We start from the raw sequence: 14,508 nt of genomic DNA, 5'->3' as shown, positions 1-14,508 counted from the left end.
TTTTTTTTTTTCCTTTTTTTAAACAAGAACAATAGAAAAACAGACTTAACAGTTGTTACACAGGCATAAGCACACAGGAAAAAAAAAATGAATACTACAAAATACTATGTCATACAATCTGCAGCTGCCCTCCACCAAAATAACATGTCCACTGATAATGAGTTTAGTTTGTTACACAGTGATTTCTTTCGGTACTGACAATGACTGCTAGTAAATGAGGCTATAAAAAATAGTGGAAATGAATGCTAGTAAAGCAAGAAAAGATCCTGAAATATCTGGTCTATTTTTTGCACAGTTATTCTAAGGACACTGTTTCACACACAGCACATTTTAAATTGAATATATTTACATTTATGAGAGTTTAATGACACCCATGCCCTTGATCTTCTAGTATATGCTAAAAGATAAGTTCTTCTTTAAATGACTGAACTACAAAAATTAGTTTAGAATTTTTAGAAGTTTTTGCAATGTGCCAGTGCAACTAACAGATGATTTAAAAAAGTCAAATTATGCTTAAGCCTTGTAAAACAGTCTAATGCTGAGCACAATCAATTTTCTGATGAAGTGCTGACCAGAAATAGCGGAAGTTATTCATTCTAGGAAGCTTAGACAAACCCTCTCTAGTACAAAATTAAAAAATATTACTTGTTGACAAAGAAATTAAAATCCTCTTGAGTCTGATTCGGTGGCCTTGCGGTTAACACCACAAGCAGAATTTCAGCGCAGTGTTTTACGGTCATGTCAGGAAAAAATGAAGTTCTGCTAAGACAGAAATGTCTCCCCAGCATAGGAAGGGAGCACACCACTTTCTGAACTCCATTACATACTTAACTATCAATACGCATATTACTCTGCATCAGTTGGTATTTCCAACCAAAATCTAGCCTGGTTTCTGTGGCATAAGCCTTGAAGAGTAACATGAAAACATGAATGAAACCATTAAAACAGTAGTGAAAGACAAAACCTCCAGATGATGAAGCCATGAAACACTTCCTTACTACTTATGCTGGTCACTACTATACAGCTCTACTTGCCTGTTAGAAAATTAAGTCAGTACTTCATACATGAATGCAAAATTTAAATCAACCTAACAAAGCCGAATTGATGTTCACCTGCATCAGACTGATGAAAACTTGGTGGTTTCCAAAATAGAAAAAAGCCTCTTTATATTAAAAATGTGAAAAGTGATACTTATATAATTAGGTGAAGAAAACACCACTCTCAGGCAATTTGTAAGTCAAAACAATTTCAAGAAATAAATGGTTGATTCCATTTCCCTATTCCTTCTTCCTCAACTGCCACCACTTTCCAGGTACAGTGGTGCAGTGTAATCGTATGTACTGTCCATTATCAGTTCAGAAAATTATTACATATAAATTATATTTTGTGAATCGTTATATGTTTCAGTGTAGAATGAATGGAATTTAAATCAGTGTAAGACACCAGAACAATATATCCTGGAAAGTTTCTATTATAAACAAGTATGAATAGTTTATACAAAACCTAACTGCAACTTTGTGTTCATGTGTATTTCAAAACCCATGTAAGAACTTCTTGCTTAGACTACAGTTTGAAAAAGCAAGACATTTTTGCAAATGCTTTTAGGCAATTAAAGTGAGATGTTAATAAACCTGATGTGCAATAATTGGACATGATGGGCTATCCCCAGCTGCTTTCAAAATATTGCATTTATAAGAAAACTGGCATCTTTTTATGAGTCACAGAAAAGAACATTAAAAAAACCCTTTCAAAAGTAACTACAAATGTTAGGACATCCTTGGACTACCCAGAGGGTTCAGGATTCATAAAGAGTAATTCTGAATTCAAGTTAAAAATTGGTAGAGATGTCAGCAGCATGTACCATCTGACTGTAATGCCTCTCAACTATTTTACATTCTAGAACGTAATCTCACATGGATATTATTCTCCTAAGCAGTGTCAACAATGCTTGGAGTATTAAACCTTTTTAGGTTAATGACAAATGCTGCAACAACAGATTACCTCAAATCTTCAATTTCAAGCAGTCACCTTAACTCACAGCTATTTACAGGAGTACTTAAATTTTTATACAGATTACGTACACAGAAACCATTCTTTTCCTGAAGTCCCTCAAAACCAGAAGTTATCAGCACATTTTCCCCTTCCCTTTAAATCCAGCGTAAAGTATCATTTCCTTCATGTTCAAAAACTTATGCAAAAGACAACGGAACACTGTAAGGTCACCAAATTTACTGCCATTTCATGACTCCAGAAAAAGGCGGGGGGGGGGAGTCAAAGAAATATTAAAAAAAGACCAAGGAATAAAGGCAAAAACCCCACACTATGTGTGTCCCAAAAACATTCACAGTGAAGGGACTGTTACACAGTTGTGTAGGAGAATATAGGCAGCTAAACTGAAGAGTGCAAGAATAGAGTACATAATTTTAAAGGAAAACAAGGCAGAGGTATCTTTGCTTCCCCCCCACCCTCCTCACTTGGAATGAAATGGAGGTTTAAAACTTAGTTTTAAGCTCAGGGCTATTGGACACAAAACCATTAAGCTCCCAGGAGCGTGCTTCTGAATTTTATAATGCTGATGCTCTCTCCCTCCCACTAGCCTTAAGAGAGATTGCTAAATAACCACCCAATGCTCCCATCAGATTTAAAAACACCAACTGAAACCACTGAAAACCCAGAACGATAATTCACTCCAAATGCTACAATCCATTTAAACGTCCCATACAATATGAAAGTCTTATTCTAATGTATTTAGGCAAATTTACTGCCAGTAATTGAAATCTCTGGTCATATGACCCAATTTCATGCAAGCGAGTTCCTGTTTATCAGGATAACGCAGACATGGAATGGTCCAGGCACACCTGTCCTATTTGCATTTTCTCAAGAACTTTGAGGACTTTATTCAACAGAGTTCTATTTAAAGGAAAATTACCAAATATGTTCTCCAAGGTGAGTTTCTACGACTAAAATACCACTTTGGCCAAAACACATGGATAATAATATTTGCCAAATTAGTGGGGGTTTTTTATTAGTAAAGCTGTGGCATTAACATCATTATAAGGATGTTCACCGCACCATTGGCAACACCAAAGCAACAGTGACAATGGAGCGATGTGTGCTGTTTTGATAACACATTTACTAATGTTACGGACCATTTGAACAAATGCCCTTCTGTTGAGCTGCTGCTGCAGATGAATCTATAATCCGGATCTTTAAAATAATGACAAGCCCAGAGCAGTCAGGCTGGTGCCTCAGCTGGGTGGATGTGCCATAGACTGCCAATCTTCCCTTTGACGGCAGACTCATTTGTCACCTTCTGCGCACAGCTCTGTTTTCAGTACAGCAAACTTTGTTCGCATGCCATCCATCTTAAAATGGGAGCAAGTTATAGTATTCATTTAAAATACTTGCCATCAAATTCTCTTTCATATGACAATTATGTTAGAACAGACATGAAGAAACCCTAATGGGACAAGATGTCCGATTTCCAGAGCATGTAATTTAGCTTACAAAACCGATTTGAGCAAAGGCTCACCACAGTAACAGAGCACACAAACTTTTCTCTGGACTCCATATTTATTTATGCTTTAAATGTAACAATGCTCTTAACAAACAAAACAAAACAGAACCAAACCAACCAAAAACCAACGAAAAAAAGAAGTAAGGATCAACATATCTTTTGTGTTCCTGTAACACTTAGAAGGTCTTACTAAATTTTACTTGCAAGATCAAAATCATATTTAGTATGCATGTATGTGAAGTCACTTTATGTGGTGTTTAATCGATTTAGCTGTGTTTTTTACATAAAGCAAAGGGTTATTACTTACACAAGCCTAAAGTTTAATGCATATAACATGGCTTTAAAAGTATATATTATCATTATTAAGTGTTAAAAATTAGACATTAAAATTCAAGATATTAATGACTCCAATTGGCAGAATGGTCACAGATTAGTTTAATTTCCTTAAATGTTTCAGTACCTCAGGAGTGCAAAAAATGCAGTCTGTCAGGATAGATGAAGTTTTTCCAATGTTCATAAAATTTTCTCACTTTGGTGTAAGGACAAGAGTTTAAGATGACGTGTTAATTAAATCAGAAAACACGACAATGTGCCTTCTGCTTTTAAACTGTGACAAAAAGCATGAAAGCAAAAAAGCAAATGCTCTTTTAAGGTCAAAAATTATGATATTGGGCATATAGGACTAGCAAGGCCTCTTTACCAGATCTAAACAATGCCCTGGCATCCATACCTGCTGGGGACAAGGTTCACTACTGAGATACAAATTGCCTTACTACCTTGGAGGAAAAACAAAACAAAAAAAATTACCCACAAAACCCCATGAATCATTGTGTCCATACCAATTTCACAGCAGGAATCCAGGGACACAAGTTCTTCACTTATGTGAGGCACCCCCAAAATTTCATGTTCTTCACCATATAATAATGCAGGAAAACTTTATGGAAGCTGGATAACTGCATACCTCTTTCATGTGTATCCTACTGCTGCACTGTTAAATGGTAAGAATAAAACTCAGGGATTTTTCTGAGGTCAATCAACTGCCCAAATTCTAGACCATTATGCTCTTTACCAGCCCCATTGAATCCTGTTACCTGAAATACACTGACATGTCTGAATTGCAAGGATGATTGTTCTGGCACAGAACTGAATGTATCTGAGACCACCCAAGGGAGGGGAACAATTATTTACTGTTTCAGTATAAAATATTAATGGAGTAAACCCAAACAAAACCCAGTTTTTTTCCAGTCCTCTCTAAATGCTAACTGGTTTTCTGTTGGTTTTTGTTGTTTGGTTATTCATTGGGAGATTTTGGCAGTAGTAGAGGGGGAGTATTTTTGTTTTAAGCAAATACAATATGCTTTATAACAGTTTTCCTTGAATTTACTTAGAAGTATTAAGGAAGAATGTGAAACTGTCATCACTACGTTCAAGGTGCAGACATAGACGGGACTGGCAGAAAACCTCCAGTCTCCCATTAGGTTTCCAGATTCCCCAAATAATGGTGGAAATGGTGTGTCATTTTTACTACCATATGTGATGTTGAGTCCTTTCTGTCCACCTTCTTGAATGTTTATTTGGACATCTCTTGGGGTAACTAACTATTTATCGCTGGTATGTTGAGGAAGTTTAACTTTGAAAGGGCTGGTTGCTGTTACAGAGGATTTTAATTCATTTTAATTGTCTGTTGGAAGGAAATAACTTTTGGTTTTGTCTTCAGCCACAGTCTTAACTAAGGAGAGTCTCCAAAGAGCCTACTCCAGGGGGTCCCAATTAAAATCAACACTAAAAAGTTGATCAAAACCAATCAAAACTAAAAAGTTTACCAGCATAAGATCATTTTTTTTTAGAGAACTCTCTCCTCATGCCCCTGCATATCCTCCCTTGTGTAATGCACCATGCACTAACATACCGGGAGAACTTTGTGCCCTGTCTCTAGCAACTGTACAGAAATCACTTATCCAGACCTTTCTCTTTTATCAGTGACAAACCCCATGCAACTTCAGTTGTCCCTTACTTTTAAAAATAATTATTAAGCAAAATGAGCCAAATTGGGTTTAGATAGAAAAAAAAGTCAAAACACAACATTACATCCTTCAAATAAAGAGACCTTAATATAAAATTCTAAAAAATGTGCTTTCCCTCTCCTCTTACCCAATCAAATAAATCAGGGAGCCAGCTACCATCAACTGATTGATGTCCCATTTTGCAAATTTTAAACTACATTTTTCCCTTACGATTACAAGATCAGTTACCTAGATATAGAAGTGCTAAATAAAATTAGGTAGAAGTGCACCTACCTGACTGAGTCTCCCTAATAATTTGATTCTACACTGTTTTGTATTCCAAGATTACTAATGGAAAAGCTGTCAGCATGCTTACTTTTAAGATGATCTTTTGCAGACTTTAAAAACAGTTAGCTGCAGGCCTTTATACTCATCAAATTACAACATTCAAGAGTAATATAAAGAATGTAATTTAGTGAAGTGAAAGGAAGAAAAGGTAAAATATTTTACGTTTTAGCACATGCATAGACACACACGCATATACAAATAATGCAAAACAGAGTGAAAGCACTATCTGTGTAGGTTTTGCCAACCACATCAACAATACACATAATACCTGCCGGCTGTTCCAGATGCATGTCAAAACTTTACTATCCGAAAATTCAAAGATAATTAAGGTTAACTGCTCAAAACTAAAGCCCAGCTCCCCATACCCATTACTTGTACAACAGAATACTAACACTTTGACTAGATCTTACCTAAAAAAAAAAAAAAGTTTTTTTCATTATTAAAAAAAAAATATTTCTTTCCATCAGAAATATGTAAACACCAGGAATTTAGAAAGTGCTCAAGGATGCTCAGCCTCACATCTAGGAACAACTTTGTTGCACGGTGACCTGAGTATGGCTACATAAGCATGTTAACAGCGTGGTGAAAGAGAGAGAAAGAATTTACCACAAACCTTGTGGTAAATTCAAGGTAACTACATTGCATTACTCAGGACTTGTTAGCTCCCCTGAACTGAACTGTCACCTGCTAGAAGATGCAAGCATGAACAACGGCATTTACACTTAGCAGGACTAGCCAGGACACTGTAATATACACACCTACCCAATAAAGTCAAAAAAGTTTACACATTAAAAGATTTTCTCTCAGACTTATTAGCATTTAAATAAAGCAGATTATTCCACCTTTTTTCCTAACCAGCACCTTTGGTCAAGACCAACCTTTGCGTAAATTTTAAGATTAAGACTGCCTGGAAAGTCGGATGGATATTGCTGCATCTTCATTAGCAGCTGTGACAGCACTGAGAGAAGCCTGGTATCTGCAAGTTGGGCTACTAAGTCTCATCTAAAAGCTTAGAAACAGAATTATGTTGAATGTGCAATTACTGTTATAACAGCTGTATTTCCTTCACTTTAAACAAACACAGCTTTTAAAGAAACCAAAGCACCTCCCCCTCTTTCACCCGAAGAAACCCACCACCACTAAACTACCATAACAGACACAACCCCAAATATCTACCCAGAGACCTTTGTCAACTCCTTTACTCCTTAACATTTCAGAGTCAGAGACTGTAAACATGCTTTAGTTTTAAGGATTTGGGGCACCTTTTTTAAAAAAAACCAAACAAACTTGAAATAATTCACAAATAGGAATTACAGCATTATTTCCACATAGCAAAAGTTACAAGTAGCACAAAGCTTCAAACACATGAAAACCCAAGCTCTGTTAAACTAAATATACACAATTTACTTTCACAAATTACTGTTTAAGATCATGACACCAGACTAGAAGCCAGGAGTTGCAGGTTACAGTTCTTGTTTTATTACTAAACTCTTGCATTGCCTCTAATTTCCTCCTTCCTCATCTCAAACTTGTTTGATACTCATGCACCAAAACTCATCATGGAAGGGTCATGTTTAATTGTGTTGGAATAGGTTCCACTCTTTGGTCAAGCCTTTAGGCACGACTATAACATCAATATTTCAAAATATGGAGAAACAGTCTTTCTTTGGGTTTGGTCCCCGTCCACCCCCCTTCACAACTGATAACTGCAAGACCAGTGAGGAACTAACATATGCCAGTTGTCCAAGAAAAAAAAGAAGTATTTGCAAACCCAGAATAGAAAGTGAAAGAATAACTCACCTTCTGGACTTAGAATCATAGAAACATTAAGGTTGGAAAAGACCTTTAAGATCATCGAGTCCAACCGTAAACCTAACACTGCCAAGTCCACCACTAAACCTTGTCCCTAAGCACGATGTCTACACGTCTTTTAAGTGCCTCCAGGGATGGTGACTCTACCACTTCCCTGGGCAGCCTGTTCCAGTGCTTGATAACACTTTCAATGAAGAAGTTTTTCCTAATATCCAATCTAAACCTCCCTGGCACAAATTGAGGCCATTTCTTCTTGTCCTATTGCTTGTTACTTGGGAAAAGAGGCTGACACCCACCTCACTACAACCTCCTTTCAGGTAGTTGTAAGGAGGGATAAGGTCTCCCCTCAGCCTCCTTTTCCCAGGCTAAACAACCCCAGTTCCCTCAGCCGCTCCTTGTTAGACTCGTGCTCCAGGCCCCTCACCAGCTTGGTTGCCCTTCTCTGGACATGCTCCAGCAACTCAATGTCTTTCTTGTAGTGAGGGGCCCAAAACTGAACACAGTACTCGAGGTGTGGTCCCACCAGCGCCAAGTACAGCGGGACAATCACTTCCCTGCTCCTGCTGGCCACACTATTTCTGATACAAGCCAGGATGCTATTGGCCACCTTGGAACATTCCATCTTTCCCATGTTTCAATTCTATACTGTCATGGTTTAACCCCAGCTGGCAACTAAGCCTCAAACAGCTGCTCATTCACCTCCCTCACAGTGGGATGGGGGAGAGAATCAGAAGGGTAAAAGTGAGAAAACTCGTGGGCTGAGATAAAGACAGTTTAATAGGGAAAGCAAAAGCCATGCACACAAGCAAAGCAAAACAAGGAATTCATTCAACACTTCCCATCAGCAGGCAGGTGTTCAGCCATCTACAGGAAAGCAGGGCTCCATCACACGTAACCGTTACTTGGGAAGACAAACGCCATCACTCCAAACGTCCTCCCCTTCCTCCTTCTTCCCCCAGTTTTATCTGCTGAGCATGACGTCATATGGTCTGGGACATCCCTTGGGTCAGTTGGGGTCAGGTGTCCCAGCTGTGTCCCCTCCCAACTTCTTGTGTACCCCCAGCTAGTGGGGTGGGGTGGGGTGAGAAGCAGAAAAGGCCTTGGCTCTGTGTAAGCACTGCTCAGCGGTAACGAAAACATCCCTGTATTACCAACACTGTTTTCAGCACAAATCCAAAATACAGCCCCATACTAGCTACTTTGAAGAAAATTAACTCTACCCCAGCCAAAACCAGCACATATACATACTTCCTTAGTTGCTCAGGATATTTAAACTACTACTTTTATTGATTTTTTTTTTAGAGCTTTGAAGTTCACTCAGCAAAATGGTCATTTTAAATGATTCAAATCAATATAAAAGCACTATTAAAAGTACTCGGAAACAGAACCTTTTGTGGAAAGATTGACACCAAATACTAATCATTTTATCTTTAAGTCACTACGTCAAGCACAGCTCACGTAAGAGGGGCTCAGATGCTTGGGAAAAAAATGAACTGACAGTTTCTTTCCATACTTTGGTGGGCAAATGTCCACATCAGGACTATCACTCACAATGCTCATATGTATAGAGATGCCAGTGTTGAAAGGTTCTGTATTGGTATTCTACAAATATAATGCATAGACAGATCCCATTTCCCCATATGTACTTTACATGCAAACATTGCTTCTAAATGAACAACCTTAGACTAATGAGGATATCCTATTTAAAAAATGTTTAAGAACACATGTATGTGTGTGTTTGTTTAATCTTCCTCAGCTCTAATCAAGTTTAAGTGCTGGAAATTCAATATTTGTATTTAGTTACATTATGCAACGATCAGTTTAGAAAAGGGTTATGAAAAATTCATTTTCCTTCTGCATGAACAACTTTCTGCTTTGATGACAAACCTCACATTTAGTTTTATACCCTACATCTCAGAAAAGCAATCTTTTGTACAATATAAAAGAGCACATCACAAGTCAGTAACAGCAAAAAATTCATGCTACTCTGGAAAATCTATGCTATTAAACACGGTTTCACATATGTGTGGTCATAAGGTATCGGCAACTCTACAAGCTGTAAACAGGACCTAGTGTCAATAATATATCTAAAAAAAAAAGAAAAATCAGAAACTACTGACACTTCAGTTGCAGAAAATACTGCATAGCTTCAATGTTTCTCTTTGAATTTCCAAATCTAATCACAATTACAAATCCAGTTATGACATCAATGTGAGCGCTTCCAAAGGGAATGGAAGAACAGTAAATCCCAAAGGATATATGAGTTCTGCAGCAGGGATGATGTAATATATAAAAATAGACATCCTCTGACAGAAGCTGCAAGTTGAGTAAATAACACACTGCATGTCATTAATTTTGCATTAGCTTGCCAGTAGACATTACTAAAAGGATGATGAACTAACAATTTTGTTTTGCTTCGGGTGCTACACAAAATAAAATGATAGCATTGCTCACATATTAACATTAATACATAACATAATAAATAATTTTAAACTAATAGTCCCTTACAACACGGATGAAGGAAGGAAGCCACATGGCTAAAACGGTTGTGTTTTGCCACAAAACACAGAACATAGGGGTGGGAATTACTTATTGTCGTTACAACATTACCAGTGGATGCACCCAACTTCTATACAAAAAATGGTTAACGGGAACTGCCCAAATCATCTCAGGAATTTCATATTTCAGATTAAATTACCCCACAGGTTTTGTAGTGTCTCACTTCAAAATACACCTGCATATATAACACAGTCACACACTTCAGGAATTAGCATTACTGCATGTGTTCAAATATTACATATACATACTATGTATATCTAGTATTTTGTATTACTTCCTAGTATGACATACACATCTAATTATTTGGAATGAGATTGATTATTGTCATCATGGAATAATAAAAAGAGTTGCTTTTGAAATTGCACACGGAATTTTGTAAATTAACTAAAGCAAGTAAACAAATATCCTTCCTGGTAAAAGGACACTCACACTTGACAATGTTAAGAACCAGACCCTTTCTTTTAATAGAACTATCAATGCAGTGTATTTTATTTTAAACATAAACACTAGAAATGTTAAATAAATTATTTTATACTTAATTTGTTATCACTAGAGACAATTTTGAGTAAAAACGTATTATTTGTGCAAACGTGTGATTAAAACACCCTTGCATACCATGCTACTTCCCATTGGCAATACACTGTAAGTTTAGGCGTGTGTACAATTATGTTTTGAATGACCATTTCTCTGCTTACATTACTTAAATTAATTTGTTTCATAACCAAGAACAGAATGAGTCCAGTTCAATTTTTATTTAAGTGAGGTGACCTTTTTGCTTTCATTTTGCATATGCCACATAACAGAACCATCTCGGCTTCCTTTCTGCTCGCTCTTCACATTTTTCCTCTATCTGGGGCAAAACTAAGTTAGCATCAAATTAAAAAATTAAATCTATTTAAATAGGTTCAGCTGCCGTAACTCATACAAGCCTCTAAAGCCAAAACCTTCAAACATTCTGCTTCCCCAAACATTTTGATGATCAAGTGTACCTGACTACGATCCCCAGTAGTTTTTCTGTGCCTTTTTTCCTTTGTAAATAAACTTGCTTAACACTTCCAAGGTCAAGGATGTTTAAACAATTGTTTTTTCCCCAGAACCTCTCCACATCCTTTATACCTCCGTATAAAGTCAAGCTTTCAGTGTGTCCACACCTCTTTGTTCACTACCCATCAAATAATTTTTCCTAGACTTGGCAAATCAGCTCAGATGTGGTTCATTCTTCCTAAAAGCAGGCTGGTTTTTGGGTTCCCCCCCCCCTTTTTTTTTGTGTGTGTGAATACTCACGATTGATTCTGGGGTTCACTTTTTGTTTTATTAAGTGAACTTGTATTAGAATGAAAGTGCTAGATAATCCTAAAAATCATCAGGAACATTAAAAGCTACAGCTATTTACAGGCTTGAAAGATTGACAGTATTCCTTCAAACTGATTTCTTGTAGATAGGGTATCTGACAACTGTTCCTACCAATTCAAACTAAAATGACAGAAATTCTATATGTAACAAAGATGACTAAGTACACTACTATATTGGCAGCAATTTACTATGTAGAATACAACATGCTAACAAGAATACATTATGGCAGGGTATATCACAATATTGTAAAGTCCACATTGTTGAGAAGCAAGAACATATGAGGTATTTCATGATCATTTGCAGTGGTTCATGGAAAGACATCCAGCAGTACGTATTTTACAAAATAAACATAAATACACATGCAAAGAAGCAATTGTATTATGCTATTTTTTAACTTTCTCATCCCAAATTATACTGGACATCTGCAACAAAGTCCTAAAATAGAATCAGCTTTTTTGAATTCTCAACTAATATATATGCCACAAGAAAAAACTGCTTGTCATCTTGTGAACTTCCACATCGCTTCAGTAGCCACACATGCTGAGTAAAGGAAAACAACTAGGCTTTCACACCAAATTCAGGCAGAAAAATTTAAAATTCGTATTTTTTTAAATCCTTCCTATATGTAGAAATATAACATACAACAGCTTTGTTCGTTTTTAAAAATGTAATTTTTCAGACAAAGGAAAAGGTAAATTTGTTTCAGAAAACAGAACAATCTGGACATAAATTTTCAATCAGGAATTTCAGACTCTCAGCAGACAATGTGAATGCAAACGGTGTCAGGAAAAAAAAGGTTACTTTGCCAATGCTTTGCACTATTACTTATAAAAGAAGATGGGGCAGGAAGCAAAGTTTCTACAATTTGCTACTAAGTCAGCAGGTTCTAATATTTTAAAATATATATATATATATATATAAAAAAGCTAGAAAAAAACCTCATACTTATTTTTTCAGGGAGTCATGGCTGAAGATGAGACTTGACTCAGTGATATTAGACATGGTTTCACTTCCAGCCCTCTTCTCATTCAAATTTTCAGTCACCTCCTTCAAATAAAATCCAGAAGGACAATACTTGTCTGCCCTTAACAGATCAGCAGGATGACTGGCTCCACAGCACAGTGTGCGAGGATAAAATTGTTACATGCTTGTAACTTGGGGAAGAAGCCAGGGTTATTGATGGCTCCAGGCCCACTGCTCTTTTTCTTCCGACACCGGATAAACGGATTGTCACCTTACGTGAATCTCAAGCTGAATGGGATAAGAAAGGCTACTAAAGGCAGAGAGACCTTTTGCAGGGATTTCAGCAGCTGGCTTTAAAAAGCCTGGCTGAGGATGCACTAGCAGCAATTCTCACAGGCCTGTTAACTAATTCAAATATGGATGGATTCTCGCAGAGTAAAAAAACCACGTACTATACTTTCTGTTCAGGGCTATTCACAGGTGTTTCAGCGTTTTATTTACAGGCCTACCTGCATCTCTCTAAATGTTCCCCAATAAGCTTTGATATTTTGCCTTTAGCAAAGTAAAGACTTACGGTACAGACTAGTAAAAGCCCACATCTGAGTTTACATATAAAGTCTAAGGCACAGGAGAGACTGACTATCACAAACCAGGGAGTTATAAATTACAACTTGTAACGTCTGGGCCACTAAAGAACAGCATCTTATTTTGGACAAAGTTATTTTTTGTTTATGAACTTCTGTTAATTTACAATAAATATGTCATTCATTATATACATAATAACCAGCTCAGCAACACTCAGACTGGGCACGATCAATTCTTCACAGATGCACTGAAGCAGCCACAAAGTTTATTGGCAGTAAGATATTACAAGAAAGTCTACCCTTTTTTAAATTCACTGCATAGGCGACTATTCTATTTTAAAGTTAAAAATAAAATAAAATAAAATTAAAAAAATCAGCCTAAAGCAGAAGAAAAGTGATTTAGATTCTCAGGAGAAAGGGTCCACACTCTTTCAGTCAAGTCACCCAAAACAAGGGCTTTTCACTGAAAACATTAAGTAGCCTTAAGTATACATAAACACAGAAAGAAAATCCACATTCAGAAGTTAAAATCCAATTTCTATTATTAAGTAAAGAGGTGTTAACACTAATCTAAGTTAAAGACAGTTTCTGACACATTAGAAGCACAAGCAAAAATTTTCTATCAAAAAAATCTGAACAAGGTTTTCCAGATTCAAGTAACAATGGCTCAACCTAAACTTATCAAGATTTTTCTTCTTCCCTGAAAAAGAACAGATCCATTTTAACAAACTACAAATGGTGGCAAAAAGCATGCCATTTTATCAGTCTGATAGGACACATTCATTTTATTTCCATACATTATGAAGTTTCTATTTTCCTCACCCTAGAAATCAGCAACGCTTGTTCCAAAAGTAACATGCCTAAGTACAATACCCAACATCAGATGTCACTTCAAATGGTCCTTCAAGCATTAGGGTAAGTTATCAGAATACTACAAAGTATTTCAAATTCCCATCGTAATTTGAAAAGCACATTGTAACTCTTAGACATAGTATTTTAGTAACCATAGGTTGCTGCTCTACTGACATACAGGTACTAAACAGTGACAGGGGGGCTATTTTTAAATCAAAATCAAAGATTAAGTCCTCCGTGTCATGGAAGAGATACCTGAGTAAAGTGTCTGTCAAACACTAAATATTTTATATATACCCTTTGCCTATTGTTCTCCATTTTCTCTAAATCACAGGACATCAAAGCAAGGAAGAAAGGTCAATCAAGCTGGGTAAGAGACATCATGCTGTCACCAAATTCCATATTTACATTAGTACTTTTATATCATAGTGAGATTGCTCAAGTATCAAAGAAAAGGCTGGGAGGCAATTTTAGTCATAACATTGCATCAGTATTATGATACCACACTGCAAACCCA

The 14,508-nt window shown here is 36.6% G+C and overlaps 1 protein-coding gene across 4 annotated transcripts in view; it reads right to left on the bottom strand.

Annotated features, from left to right (window-relative positions):
• RAPGEF2 (Rap guanine nucleotide exchange factor 2) overlaps window positions 1-14,508 on the bottom strand; it is a 193,439-nt gene that overhangs the window by 74,636 nt on the left and 104,295 nt on the right. The gene's annotated exons all lie outside the window — the stretch shown is intronic.

This window comes from Harpia harpyja, chromosome 2 (assembly GCF_026419915.1).
Source record: "Harpia harpyja isolate bHarHar1 chromosome 2, bHarHar1 primary haplotype, whole genome shotgun sequence".
Taxonomy (NCBI): domain Eukaryota; kingdom Metazoa; phylum Chordata; class Aves; order Accipitriformes; family Accipitridae; genus Harpia; species Harpia harpyja.
This window is presented reverse-complemented; position numbering and strand designations above follow the sequence as displayed.